The 14,218-nt window shown below is 39.1% G+C and overlaps 1 protein-coding gene across 2 annotated transcripts in view; it reads right to left on the bottom strand.

The window, feature by feature from the left end:
* The window catches only part of ankrd11 (ankyrin repeat domain 11), a 122,007-nt gene extending 108,548 nt beyond the window's left edge, over positions 1-13,459 (bottom strand). For both annotated transcript variants that reach the window (XM_008405125.2, XM_008405127.1), the window contains exon 1: positions 12,924-13,459. The gene's annotated coding sequence lies outside the window, so the exon portion shown is untranslated. The remainder of the gene's footprint in view (positions 1-12,923) is intronic.
* Positions 13,460-14,218: the final 759 nt, after the last annotated feature.

The raw sequence follows: 14,218 nt of genomic DNA, 5'->3' as shown, positions 1-14,218 counted from the left end.
GCAGAAGCGGCGCTCCGTCTGTGAAATATTACTACCTGGAGCGCGTAGCAGCGGTTCAACAGCGAGAGCAGAACCAGCATCTTACATCGCAGCTCGAAGACTTAAATAATTTTGCGGGTTATTTGTTTAGCTTTCCATCATGCTAATCCGGGTGAGTGTTTGTAGCTGTGCRCTGCTTTACCTGCTATCTGATCCTCCATATGTCTTTTTTACTGCAGTGAGCCTCGATGTAGCCAAACTCCGTSAAGTATGGCATTGTTTTTATGTCGTATTAGCTTCGTTGTGTTGATGCATTTTGACGTGCTTCAATTTTCCGCCGCAACACGCAAACTTCCCCATTCACTCACTGCGTTGTATTTCCACATCGCTTAGGATTTGTTGCTGCGCGTTTGCGCACTGTGAAGGAAAGAGGAGACCAGCTGCACAGGCAGGCTGCGAAATGAGATGCAGGTGATCGATATCGGTAACAAGAATAAATGATCGCCGATCACGCACTTTTTCACGAAAATCGGCCGATTATGATCGGTGACCAATCGGCACACCTCTAATAGAATATATTTGTTTCACAAGGTGTTAAAGTGATTCCCCTTATTTTTTTTTTTAGAGAACTCAAACATAATATGCAAAACCAAGAATCTTGTTTTGTTACAAAAGAAAATGTCCCTTTTAAAAATGTTGAACTGAACACCAAAACATTTATCACATAAAATAAAAGCCCTGCAAAAAGTAAAAGCTTGTGCACACTTATATAACGATAAAGGCCTTTGCTCATTTTCATTTCTTCTGTCCGTCTCAGACATCTCCAGTAAAGTAATGACTATCAGTGTCTTGGTGTTCAGCTCTCATGTTCTTGCAACCGTTTTTATAAACACAGTGGAGGAGTTCACACCAAGGGAATCCTTGAAGCATTGTTCAACTGGATGGGAAATACCAAATAATTCCCCACCTTTATTTTGTTTCACTTTCGCTCTGCTCTTTTAAAAGTAGACTGCATCGCCTAGAAAATATCATGCAATCACAATAGCTGTTTGTTTGGGGTGCTAATACAAAAAGCTGTCCACTATGAACAGCAGGCAAAGAAACAATCTAAATAAACAATCTAATGTATACAAGAGATGAATGCAGCAGCACTGAAAAACAATGCCGAGGGGGAGAGACTACAACATGCTGCTGTGGTTAGGCAGACGAAGAGCGAGGTATTGAAAGAATTTACAAGTTTTCACGTCACGTGTCTAAATCAAACGCCACTTTCTTCGTTCAGTACACTGGATGGTCTGCTTGCATTCCCACAGTAAGCGAACCACACCAGGGTTCATGTAAAAGGACTAAGCTGCTGTCTTTACTTTGCATTATATCACTGCGTCAGCCTCTGTCTGCAATCCCATCTTGCCGTCACAGCTCAGTCACTAAGAGCCTGTAACTACCTCACTTAATTGATCCGAAGTGTAATATTGGAGAGTTGACTTCTAAACCCCCCAAATTGATGTCTGGATTGGGGGGTGCACTGATTGCGGTTTTCTGGCCGATCACTGAGCTATAAAAAACCTGACCTGCCGATTCCGATTTTGGCAGGGTTTTTTTTTTTTGTCTGAAATGTTGCTAAATATAGCAAGAAAGTCGCTGAGTTGGCACCAGGTCATGTTTAATTGCAAACATGACCTGGTGAGCAAACCTGTCAGCCAAACCTCTGGAACAGAGCAAAAGAGAACAATGGTTGATTTCTAGACCATTGTCTAGATAAATAAGATCAGCTTCACATGTAAGTATTGGCCTATCACAGATCTCCCTAAATTAAGGAAAACAGGGCAGATTGGTCAACTGGTGGATTTATCGGTGCACCCTTAGCCTGGACCTTTAAGCAGATCTCAATGTTAAAGAAGAAATTAGATTCCAAACTGGAAGGATAAACTGACGGGAGATAATGTCACATACTGATGGCAATTTATGAATCAAAATTCACTGTAACCAGAAATACTGTGCCGTTTAGTATCATCCCTGAGGATCTTTCTTCCCCTCCATCAAGAACTTCTAAATGTAGCTGGAGTTTGTTAAATTATTCATCCAGAAGACACATTTTTAATATATCGGAAGATATAAATACATTTCCTCTCCTCAAATTTTTTCAATGAAATGTAGTTTTAGGCGATAACCTTCATTTCAAAACGTTGTACTATTTTTCCAGATTGTAAATTAAAAAAAAAAAAGTAAAAATAAAAATAAAAATCAAGACAAAAAAATCACTTATTCCTTCCTGGTAAGGCTAGCAGACGGACACATGTTTTGCACTTTTTAAAAACTAAATAAATTGGCATCACCCATTAACTCTTCATGCATTTTGAAGACAACTGTAAATTCCAAACAGGCTGTGCAGTGACAGCGGGTGAGAACTGGCTTTGCATAAGTAATGAGACGGAATAAAAGGCTGTCCTATATCCACACCAGAGATTACACTGCTGGCTGCTGTTTCTATAAAAAGACTCATGGCAGGCAGTATGACAGAGGCGTGCTCGCACACACACACACACACGCACGCACGCACGCACGCACGCACGCAGATGGGCACAAAAACAAGGCAACATATTTATAGCGAAGACGGAGCTAGTAAAAAAAAACCAAAAAACTTAAAAAGACATGTTGCTGGTTAACTTTTGCAACTCAGTCAAAGATCTGTCTATTCCCAAGCAAAAAGTGAGTGCTAGAAAGACTGATGGTGTCTCCAAACCAACACACATTCAATATACAAGATACCTTACACTTTTGAATCGGAACCCTTCTGAAAATAAAGCAATATATAAATTATGCAAGTATCTTCACATTATGCAACACAATGTAGAAACAGGCGTCTAATATAAAACATTCCGTCATGTACGTGTAAAACCGGTTCTGAGCTGTCACATATTCAGGAGGGAAAGTCCCTGGGCAGACTGACTGGAGATTATGTGATTTTCCACTCCTTCCTGCAGGCTCTCATTAAACACAGTGGCCAATAGATACAAACTAAAGCGCTGTTCTCCTGAAATTATTAATGCAACTTTTACAAATACCCCTAAGAAAGTGCTGTAATTATGTAATAGTACATAATGGCATTTAAAGCATAATCAGAAAGTGTACAGGTCATGAGACGGAATTTCTTCTACTTTATTTAGGAAGTGCAGTAAGGTAATAATGTAGGAAAAATAACCACCGGTTCGCCGCTAAGCTAGAAAGATAAAATTGTTGATATCTGCGTTAAAACGTCTTCCATTTCAATAAGCTGCGCTGCATTTTCAAAAGCCATGTTTTGTACAAAATTGTAAAAAAAAATGTATCATGTTTTAAACTTATGTTAAAAATATAGGTGTTAAACTTCTGGGGTACAGGCAAAAATTATAGTTCACCAGGAAATACCCTCAACCACTGCAAAATAAGGCAATACCACAACAAAAACAAAACTAACAAGACTGTCATGTATTAAGTAGAGGTGTGCCGATCGATCGGCCACCGATCATAATCGGCCACCGATCATAATCGGCTGATTTCCGTGAAAAAGTGTATGATCGGTGATCAGTGATCGCCGATCACGGTCTCTTGTAGCTGATCACACAAACCGATCACCTGCATCTCATTTCTCAGCCTGCCTGTGCAACTGGTCTCCTCTTTCATTCACACTGCGTAAACGCGCAGCAACAAATCCTAAGCGATGTGGGACTATAACGCACTGAGTGAATGGGGAAGTTTGCGTGTTGCGGCGGAAAATTGAAGCATGTCAAAATGCATCAACACGACGAATCTAATAAGACATAAATACAATGCCGTACTTGACGGAGTTTGGCTACATCAAGGCTCACTGCAGTAAAAAAGACATATGGAGGATCAGATAGCAGGTAAAGCAGCGCACAGCTACAAACACTCACCCGGATTAGCACGACGGTCAGAAAGCTAAACAAATCACCCGCAAAATTATTTAAGTCTTCGAGCTGCGATGTAAGATGATGGTTCTGCTCTCACTGTTGAACCGCAGTTATGCGCTACAGGTAGTAATATTTCACAGATGGAGCGCCGCTTCTGCGCCACCTGGTAGTGACTCTCACACCGAACCTCTGCTTAAAGCTGCAGCATATAACTTAAAAAAATACATTTTACATACATATCAAAACTTTCGCTGTCCTAACATGAGATAGATAATCTCTAAAAAAAAAAAATCAATCTCCTCCTTTTTCTGCATAATTCCTCCACTCAGTCAGAAACAGCCACTCAGAACTAGCAGTAATCAGCTAGCCGCCATGCTATCAGAAAGTTTTCATTCAGTAACTCTGGATTGTTTATTGTCATGGAACCTGTATTTGCCTTTGAATGTTAAGTTTTATACTTTAATTTCTTTGGCAATGTTGAGGTTTTATTTTGACTTTTTGCATTATTTAGCCTCTTCAGAGTCTTCATATGTTTTCAGTCTGTTAAAGATAGTATTACCGATAGCAGTACAATTTGCAGAATGCCTGTTTTGTTTAGTTTTCTTCTTGGAAAAAGTTATTAAAAACAAGTTTTTTGTCTAAATTAAGGTGAATTCATGGTTCCTTTTTCCACATAATGTAACCGGTAGTGTTATGATAAAAATAAATAAATTATGTGATCGGTATCGGTGATCGGCCCTCATGGGTGATCGTTATCGGCAGGAAAAAACCTGATCGGCACATCTCTAGTATTAAGGCTATTTTTTTTAAGATAGAGTACAATTTTCCTTACCAATTGAACAACAACCCCGAGTCAAGCTAAACAAAGTGGCAGTAAATGCATGGCAAAAGCACATGGATGTCAAGCAGCTTTTATTGGGTTAGATGTGGGGTACACAGTGGGCTGTGGGAAGAAGCCGTAGTACGCTATATAAAAGCATCCCGACTCAAACACACCAACCAAAACTATTAGATTAACCTAATAATCAGGTTAGAATCTGATGATTCTAGGAAGTATAGAATCTGATGATTCTAACCTGATTATTGAAAGGCAGTGCCTGTTTGAAATTGGCCTAAATGGTACCAGCAGCAACCCATTATCTTTACCAATGCACTTAAAGAAATTAATTCTTATTCAGTGATGTCATATATTGTTTAGTATTTTGTGTGGTAGCGCTCAGGTATTCAGGTTGTATATTACAGAAAGCTGTGTTGTGTTGTAGTAGGAAGACTAAAATCAGCATAAAGATGTTTGCCTTCCTTTTTGTAATGTTGCAACACAGCTGAGATGTAACTACAGGCTTCTGACAGATTATGGCCAAGATGACCACTAGTTTGGGTGAACCGCTAAGCCTCTGGCTGTCTAAAATAAAAGAGGTGCTTTCAAATGTTCCTGGGGACAAAAAGCATTGAGACCAAGTAGTTTACTAAAAAAAATAATAATAATAAATAAAAAGAACAGTGTAATGAGTGTCCACTAGTAAACAAGTCAAACGTTACAGATGTCTGTCCACACATTGGTGTTTATTGAAGCAGAGTCAATGCAGTCATTATCTAAATATCAATATGTGTAATATGACATTTGTGACAGACTAGATTCAAAGTTTGTAGAGTATTACGTTTTAAATGCAGAAATTCCATAAGCCGACTACATTTATGAATAATCGGAGGGAGTTTCACTGGCCTTCATGACCATACTTAATAGTGGTCGAGATTCAAAAGCTCACAAAAAGAAAAAAAAGCAAACAGTAAAAAGATAATGATATCGGTATTGATAATGGTATCACAACTTTCATCAATGGTATGACATGCTACCCTGATTTAAAGCTGCCCTAACATTGACATAAAAAGCAGTCTAAACATGTTGACCAATAGACATATGAGCCACTTTTGCAAATCACTTCAAGGTAAGACCAACACATTTTTTGCACTCATAGCTATGCAGGATATTGCAATATCTACTTGTGATTTAAAATTGGTCAGAATAAGCTCAAAGGAGACTTGTCTCTGTGGGTTTGTGACAGAAAAGTTTTCCAAAAAATAATTCCACTACAGTCATGAAGGTGTACTGATATCTGAAACCAAGATGTGAGCAGCGGACGCTGTAAATCGATGGAGTCTCCATCAATCAGACTCGTTTGTCCTGCACATTCGACAGATGCTCAATTGGAGATTCAGTCAAAACCACAAACAACTACCCAAATTATTTTTGCTTTGCTGCATTGCGCATCATACATGCTTCTGAATGAAGCCATCACATCACAAAAAAAAGAAAAAAGGGTGAAATATCAGACTAAGAGAAACTGAAAAATCAAAATCCTGCCTCAAAAACGATTTTAAGGGACAGAGGCTTCTTCAGAGACCATTGTAACAAGTGCTGTAGGCATGCCTGACATGAATGTTTTACTTTGCAAATACTACTTCCTCTCTTACTTCAAATACTACTTCCTCTCTTACTTCAAAATAGGAGTCTTAAACTGAGAGAAAAGTTAACGATCACACATAGTCAAAGCAAGTCCCACCAAAACACTACCCACCAAGTCAGCAAAAGCTCCTGGTTCCATTAGATCAAGAAGATCCAACAGAAAAGTAAATGTAAGCCACATTTTGATAAACAGCTCTTTAAGAGCTGAGTTCATTAAGGCAAAAATCAAATTATTAGGCTGTTGGTATTGGGTTAAAAAAAAGGCCTGAGGGGTTGTCAGGACTATGTTATAGTGAAGAGGTCAGCAACTCCAGGTCCGGCGTCCTGCAACGTTTAACACACCTGAGTCAAATAATGAGATTATTATAAAGCGTCTAGAGAACTTCCCTACATGTTGAATGGGCCATGTTGATTCAAGTTTATTGGACCAGCCATACAACTAAACGTTGCAGCACCCCATACCCTGAGATCTGAAATAAAAGACCCTGGCTATAACTCAGAGGAGGTCTCAGAATACACAATGCACTCGGTTTGCTGTTGGCCCTGGAGTTTTTCTTTGTAATGGATAAAACTCATGATGGAATAATGGCATTAAATACATAGCAAGTACTGCAGCTATTTTAACAGTATCAATTTATATATTTTTTTTGTTCTTAAACCATTTTAAGGTTTATGCCTTAAAGGAGATTTTTGTCATAATCCACTGGCTGCCCAAAAGCTCTTCTGCATTGATCAAATACCCAAAATACAATCCTTTGGATGAAGTCAGAACAACAAGGAAGTATATTCGAGACTATAACCTAATTACCATGTCATACCAGCATTTTTACAACTGTTTGCAGCATACACTGCTGCTTTATGACACATGCCCCACTGTGAGCATAAAGTAGGATGTGGGAAAAAAGAACAGACATCTGGGCTCACGCTGTGACCTTCATGCAGCTCTACGGCTTTAACTGATATCAGTGCAGATGACATGACTCTTATTCATCTCTTAACAAAAAATCCTCAGTCCCTGTGTGCAAACTAATAAGGGCAGTTGTATTTAATTTCACAATTGGACACCTATGGCTCAGTGAACCCCAAAATGTTACTAAACATCCAAGCTGAATTTTTATGAAAATAAAACTGAGATTTTAGCTATCTTAGGAATATATATGTACGTGTAATATTTGAGCAACTGTTTGTGTGCAGAATTATTCAACAAAATGAAAATGTTCTCATCTCACTTGCTTATTTGTATTTGTTAAAATAAGTTAAAACTTGAGGAAGATACTAATTTTTACCATACAAGCCTTGAAATTAACCTCACTTTTAAATAACTAATCTGAGAAAAATTTTATTCCACAGACAAAGCAGGAAATTATCCTAAAAAGTATCAGCAACAAGAGGTTTGGCATGAACCACTGAGTGCCATTCAAAGGAATGAATCATGACCTCTTTACAGCCACCAGTCTGGCTGTAAAGACACAAAACAGCTGAGAGGTGAAAATGCATGTACTGGTCAAAAAGGGCGCTTAGATCCTTTGTGTGAAGTATACTGCCCTACAGCATGCTGGGGGAAAACAAAGTATGGAGGTTTGTATTGGTGAGCAGCAGCAGAGGCCCCCCGACAGGCAGACACCCTCTCTTTGGTATTTAGGTATGCTTTTGCTTTCCATTCACATCCCATCCGCACAAGCTCATAGGCCAATCTCAGCACAGCCGTCTCCTCCCCCTTTCTGCTGTTGCATTTCAATGTAAATGGCTGAATGAATGGCTGCAGCTGGCCCATCAAAAGGCCAGCCTTGCTGAAGGGCCTTTAGTGATTGAGATTCAGCCAGGCCACACCACCCCAACCCTCCCCCACCACACTTTGTCCTAACGCCCTTACAGCCGTTTAAGCTTTGCTGATTCCCAACTTGAAGTGGATGACGCTGCACGCAAGAGCTTTAATCAGACTCTTACAGTAGCTTGGCCTGTTAACATATCAGTTTACATCAGAGCAAAACAAATACAAAATAGCTAACGTGTTTTATTTATGGCTTAAGTCTGCTATGGTCAAAAACAACAAAAATCATACTAGAAAGCAGAAAACAATTTCGCCTTCATAAAACATCATGATGCTCCGTCAGCAATGCTGAAAAAGATTTTATTTCACAACTGAAAAAGTTCTATAACGATTCCTGCTTCCAAGTGGTGAGTTAGCATTGATCAAAAATAACAGATAAATGATGTAGAGTCGCTGTCTTATCTTTTAATGGAGTCCAAGTAAGAAAAAAAAAAATCTGTCTTGCCCTTTCATTAGAAACAAGCTGAACGGTCCAGGCCAGTTGTGCACACAGGGATAGAAAACACATTCTGCATACCATTAGCTCCAAAACATAGCCAATTGACCTCTTCAACATTTCACATTTCATGTATGGATAATACATTCACCAGGGAAGCCTCTTGTTCAGCTGTACATCCAGTCAAACCCAACTGTTTCTGTCCGATCTAAAATAATCATGATTCAATGCCCAGACTCTGTAATACAGTTAAGCAGGCCAGCTATGAAACCTGCTATGGCTTCACTCTACATGCAATGGTGATACTTGTATGACAGTTACAATATTTAGACAGACATCTATTCAACTTGATAACAGAAAACTGAAAGAAAGAGACTGAAGAAAATAAACTACATCAAACACTAACCATTTCAACTCTTTGAAATGACATTAAAATGAATTTGTAGCAGCTAAACCATTTCAAACATTTCTGACTGAACAACTGCAGCAGAAGTAAGAAAGATAATGACTACACCTGCATATCATTACCTGTTACAGTTCATGGTGGAATGAGAATAAATATACATCTTGTACTCAAGTTAAGCCCCAAAACCTCTTGAGGCTTAATATGAGATTTTTTTGCATACACATTGTAATCAAGGATAATAGTAAGTTATTTTTTATAGAAAAATAAGAATCCCATAATCATTTTTAAAAGTTCAGATGGAAAGATCAAAAGCTAAATGTGTAAAAGGGACATTTCATGAGAAGCAGCAAAATTTCACAGTAGAGAACGTTTCCCTTTGATGTCCAAGAGACTTAGGGAAAATATTATCAAGAACAGGACAGAGGAAAAGCTTGTAGATTCGAACACAAGTTTAAGACATCAACAACCATTAAGACCTCCCAAATCCAGGAATGAGGCTCTATACTCCCCGAGGGAAGCAGTGGGATTGGGCCCGCCATTTTGTTCCATTTCTCTTCGAGGATAGAGAAGAGGGCAATGGACTAGGCTGAATTTCAAAAGGCATCAAATGCCATTTGAGCATCCACTGAGATTGTGCTGCTGGAACAGCAGCTATAAAAGATTTACACAACTTGAACATGAAGGACAAGAGAAACCTAGACACATTAATGCAGCGGCAGACAGAGTAAAGAAAGAAATAGGAGTAGCCATGCTTGTTTACCTAAAAGGGCCACACTCTAAGTACTTGAGGGGGAGGGGAAGGCGTGCATAGACAGAAAGCAGTCAGCGCGAGTACTGGACTAGAAACTAGAGCATTTTTTCCTCTTCAAAACAGGAGCAACTACCCATTTATCCTTCTGCCTGAAATGTCCTATTTTTCAACAATAAAATTTCAAAATGTAGTATATGTGTATCTCCAATACCTATAAACATATTATATAATATGCATTTCAAGATGGTATGACTGACTGCCTGCTGCAGTCAGTCACAATGACAATTATTTACATGTAGTACGGTGGCTCAAATGGGGCAACAAAGATCCCAAGTCTCCTTGAAATATTTTTGTTGTCACAGAAGAACAGAGCAGCATAGCAACAGCAAAAGCAAACCTGGCCATCTTTTTTGAGTGAATGTAGGATTGCTGTTGAATGTTATCCTGATAAAGTCTTTAGGCTGTTGGGGTCAATGCATTGCTAAGGATTATTATGTATTGATATTGAGGACTAAAAAACGAACTGAAAGTTGATGAGGGGAAACGTCAGCGAGAAAATGTGGATATTTTAAGTGCAACATGGTGTAAGCGCAGAATATAGGTATCAAATGATAACTGTTCTAATTATTTAGTTTAGCTTAGGTTAGCTGTGTTTTAAATAGATACATACATACATTCCTGTTTTTTCAATTGAGCGTACATTTTGTGTGTTTTGCTTTGTTACTGTCAGCAGATTTTTTAAATATCCGATAAATTTACTAAATTCTATATTCAGTCATGAAAATGCACACCCATCTCACCTTGTCTCAATAGTTCAGGCAGGTGGTGATGATTATGTAATCATATTGGGAGTCTTTTCTTGACAAACATTGACATCCTCAGAACCAATTGAGCTTTGTTGAAATGCCACAACCTAACTTGGCATTTACTCCTGGCCATGTCCATCTCTTTACAGTCACGGTGTACCCATCCTCTGACTGATGCTTCCAGGAGGATAAAGCACCAGATCACAAAGCTCAAATCACATCAGAACTGTTTTCTTCATCGTGACAATGAGTCAACTCTATTCCCATGACCCTTTGGGATGCAGTGGAACAGGAGATGTACACCGTGGATTTGCAGCAGACAATTCTGCAGCAACTGCGGTACGCCATCACGTCAATTTGGACCAAGGTTTCTGAGAAATCTGACACCTCGTCAAACATATCCCATGAAGAACTGCACCTTTCGAAGCCAGACTGGGGTCTAAGATGTAACTACTAAGAAACTCAAAAAGTGAGCAGCAATTTATAAAAACTATTGATTTTTATAAACAACTTGAAATCAGAAACATCTCCCCATTAATTCACCCCAAAAATGTTATAAAAGCATACAGTTTTAACAGTGACGAGCCCAATGTCGTCGAAATGTTCAACGATATCAGTCACATGTCTCCGTAATACTTCACAACCCTCATTGCAAAACAGGTTAGTCCCACAAGCAGGGAGAGTCAGTTTGGGGAGTTTTATAAATGTGCAGCTGGATAAAAGCTGAGCAGCATTACAGAAATGCAGCTTGTCTTTCTCTCTTGAGCTAATGACCTTTCCAACCCCAGCAGAGCTCCATTTCCTGTTGCAGACAGAGGGTATACCATGATTCTCTGGTATCACTTATGGGAACAGGAGAAAAGTCTCAGTAGCACTAATGGGAACCGGATGACAAGCAGATTTGGGGGAGTTCAGTGTCTCTGCAATTATCAGCTCCTATAAAAACGATATCCTTAGAACATACCAGACTACAAAACTGATAGTGCTGTTGACATAAATATTGACAGCACTATTTTTATGAGAGAGAAGTTGCATAAAAATCCCCGCATACATGGCAATAGGAATCTGTCTGAAACGGCAATTATTAAAAGATAAAGTCACTTCGATTCCACATACAACAACTGCATTGTGATAAGAGTAGATTCCAAAGAAATGAAAAACAGAGGCCAAGTTCAACTGAAACAGCGATATGCATCAATGCATCTGCAGTGTAGTAGACCCGAAGCTTCTAAAAGCTACAACACACTCAGTGTCTTGGTGAAAAACACCACCAGCAGCACTGCAGTGTTTTCCTCATCACTGCTACTGCACCAAACCAACAGGCTTCAGCTCTATATTCTGATTCTTTTAAAGTAATCCTGTTATTTTACCTTCTAGACAAAACACACATTCGCACTACTTTATTTGATTAGATTATGCATGTTACAGTCCACTGTTAAGGTTGTAAATAAATACACCTGTTAGAAATGGATAATTTCTAGTGACACACAAATACTTCAAAACCTTCTATTTAACAGCCCTACAATGCTTTATGACTTTTTTAAAGCCAGAAATTAACTCATTTCTCCTATAACACATCCATTTTGCTTCAGTTCTGGAACAGTCGAGCAAATGGCCAGCACTTAGCGCTTCATACTTCAAATCCACGACACTGTGCAGAGCTAATGGAAAAGCAGACAGACTGGTAGTGTGTTAGATCAACTGCCAAATGAGCACCGCCAGTGAGCCGTTTAAAATGGGTCCACATTTGGATGTTATTAAGTGCATTCCCTTGAGATCTGTGATCTTAATTATTGTCTGGGAAAAGGGGAAGTATCCCTGTAATGGGAGCATAATACAACCCTAAAACTTAATGTGAACGAACAATACAGCGTAGTGTTTCTGTTCAGGATAAGCCATGTAAAATATCTTATTGCAAAAATCAACACACTCTCAATGTTAATCTCTTCACATACTGGTTATGAGTCACTAAAACCTAAAATAAATCTTGAAACTAAACTTACCACAAAATAATGAAGTTTTTTAGGTTTATCCCTTGTGAATCACTGTTTCTTTATTATTCTCAGCACTTCCACAACAAACTCAGCCTCCTAGTTAAAAAAAAACAACTAAAAATCTGTATAAAAACAAGCATTCGAAGCTATTATTATATAACAATAAGACAGCGTATTTGCCTTTAAATGTTGCAAATGCTTATTAAAAGCCGAGTAAAAAAAAGATACTGCAACTTGACCTTTGTCGCAACATACTACAACCAGAGTGAAACCATGGGAGCCGCAGGAGACAGTTTGTTGTTGTTAACATGTTAGCATTGCAAGGGTTAGTAACATGGCTCTTACCTCCGTCTGAATTCGAGTTTAAATAGTCATCTGAAAGTTTAAAATTTAGTCTATGCCGCAGTGCTTTCGACAGTTGCTGGATGGTCCCATTTGTCGCCGTCGGTTCAATATAAATTCCGGAGACATCCGCATAAGCTGAAGAAGACCATCGCAGCTAAACCCAGCTCACTAGAGTCGCTGCTGCTAGCGCTAGCTTGTTAAAATCGTGTAGAGACCAACAGACGTCCAAAGAAACGAAGACTAAAATATCCAGGAAAACTTGTTTATGGCGCAGCTACTTCATCTTCAACACGACCTAAGAGCCTTTAGAGGTCCATTTGTAGAACTGCAGGGTTGCTTGGGTAAACGCAAAGCATCAAAAGAGCATATTTTTGTTTCGCTTTAATCCTCTCCGCCAAGCCATTCGAGCGGTTTTCAGGCGGCCTTTGACTTCAGTGTGTAGACGCTCGCGACGGAAACGCATCCGGGATGAAAGGAGCTCTCTCATTGGCTCCGGCACTAAAGGCGGATACTCCTTCTGCAAGAGGAAAGAGACGCCATTTTGGATCTGCGAAGGAAACAAACCTCCGTTAAAAGACGAGTAGAAGAAGGTTCCAACGTGGCTGAATACACTTAACAGTTGCAAACGCAAAACACCACACTCCATTATGTAGTTGGAGGACTGAGAAAATGAAATGGAGTTCAGGCATTGGGTAGGCTTGTTTCCTATATTAGGAACAGCCGTATAATAGGTGTATCTTTATTTTCTAAAATAAATGTCAACGTAGTTGTGCACACAGAAACACATTTTGAATATTGTTCAGCATTCCAAAATAGGTTATGTACTGTACTATAAAAGAAGAATAAAACGCAACGTGCATGATTACATGTATAACAGCCTGCCTAAAACGTAACATTTGAAAAGCATCAAAGTTTGGCGGTCATCGAGTTTTGTGTTCAAAGTAAAAGTTAGAATAGCGGTTCTGCGAGGGTACTGGTCCAAAGCTATGATTTGACATGTGTCGTTTAGCTTGAAGCGGAAGGACAGGGTGTAGAAATCAGATGCACCACTGGTCAAAATAAAATGCGAAACCATAATACGAGGATTCTCATTGGTTTAAAGAGAAACGTCCCTAACCCTTTTACACATGCCACTCAAACTGACCTGTACACGTCTTAAATAGAAAGCAATGCGTAATTTATTTACAAAAAAAGAAGGCGGGGACATGACAAACAGCGGTCTACGTGTTTTGTCATCCAATAGAAAACTCTACGTTCAATTTAACTGATGTTTAAAGAAGGAGGAAATGCTCGAA

The sequence above is a fragment of the Poecilia reticulata genome, linkage group LG3 (genome assembly GCF_000633615.1).
Source record: "Poecilia reticulata strain Guanapo linkage group LG3, Guppy_female_1.0+MT, whole genome shotgun sequence".
Taxonomy (NCBI): domain Eukaryota; kingdom Metazoa; phylum Chordata; class Actinopteri; order Cyprinodontiformes; family Poeciliidae; genus Poecilia; species Poecilia reticulata.
The sequence above is the reverse complement of the archived record's forward strand: the minus strand, read 5'-3'. Positions and strand labels throughout refer to the sequence as shown.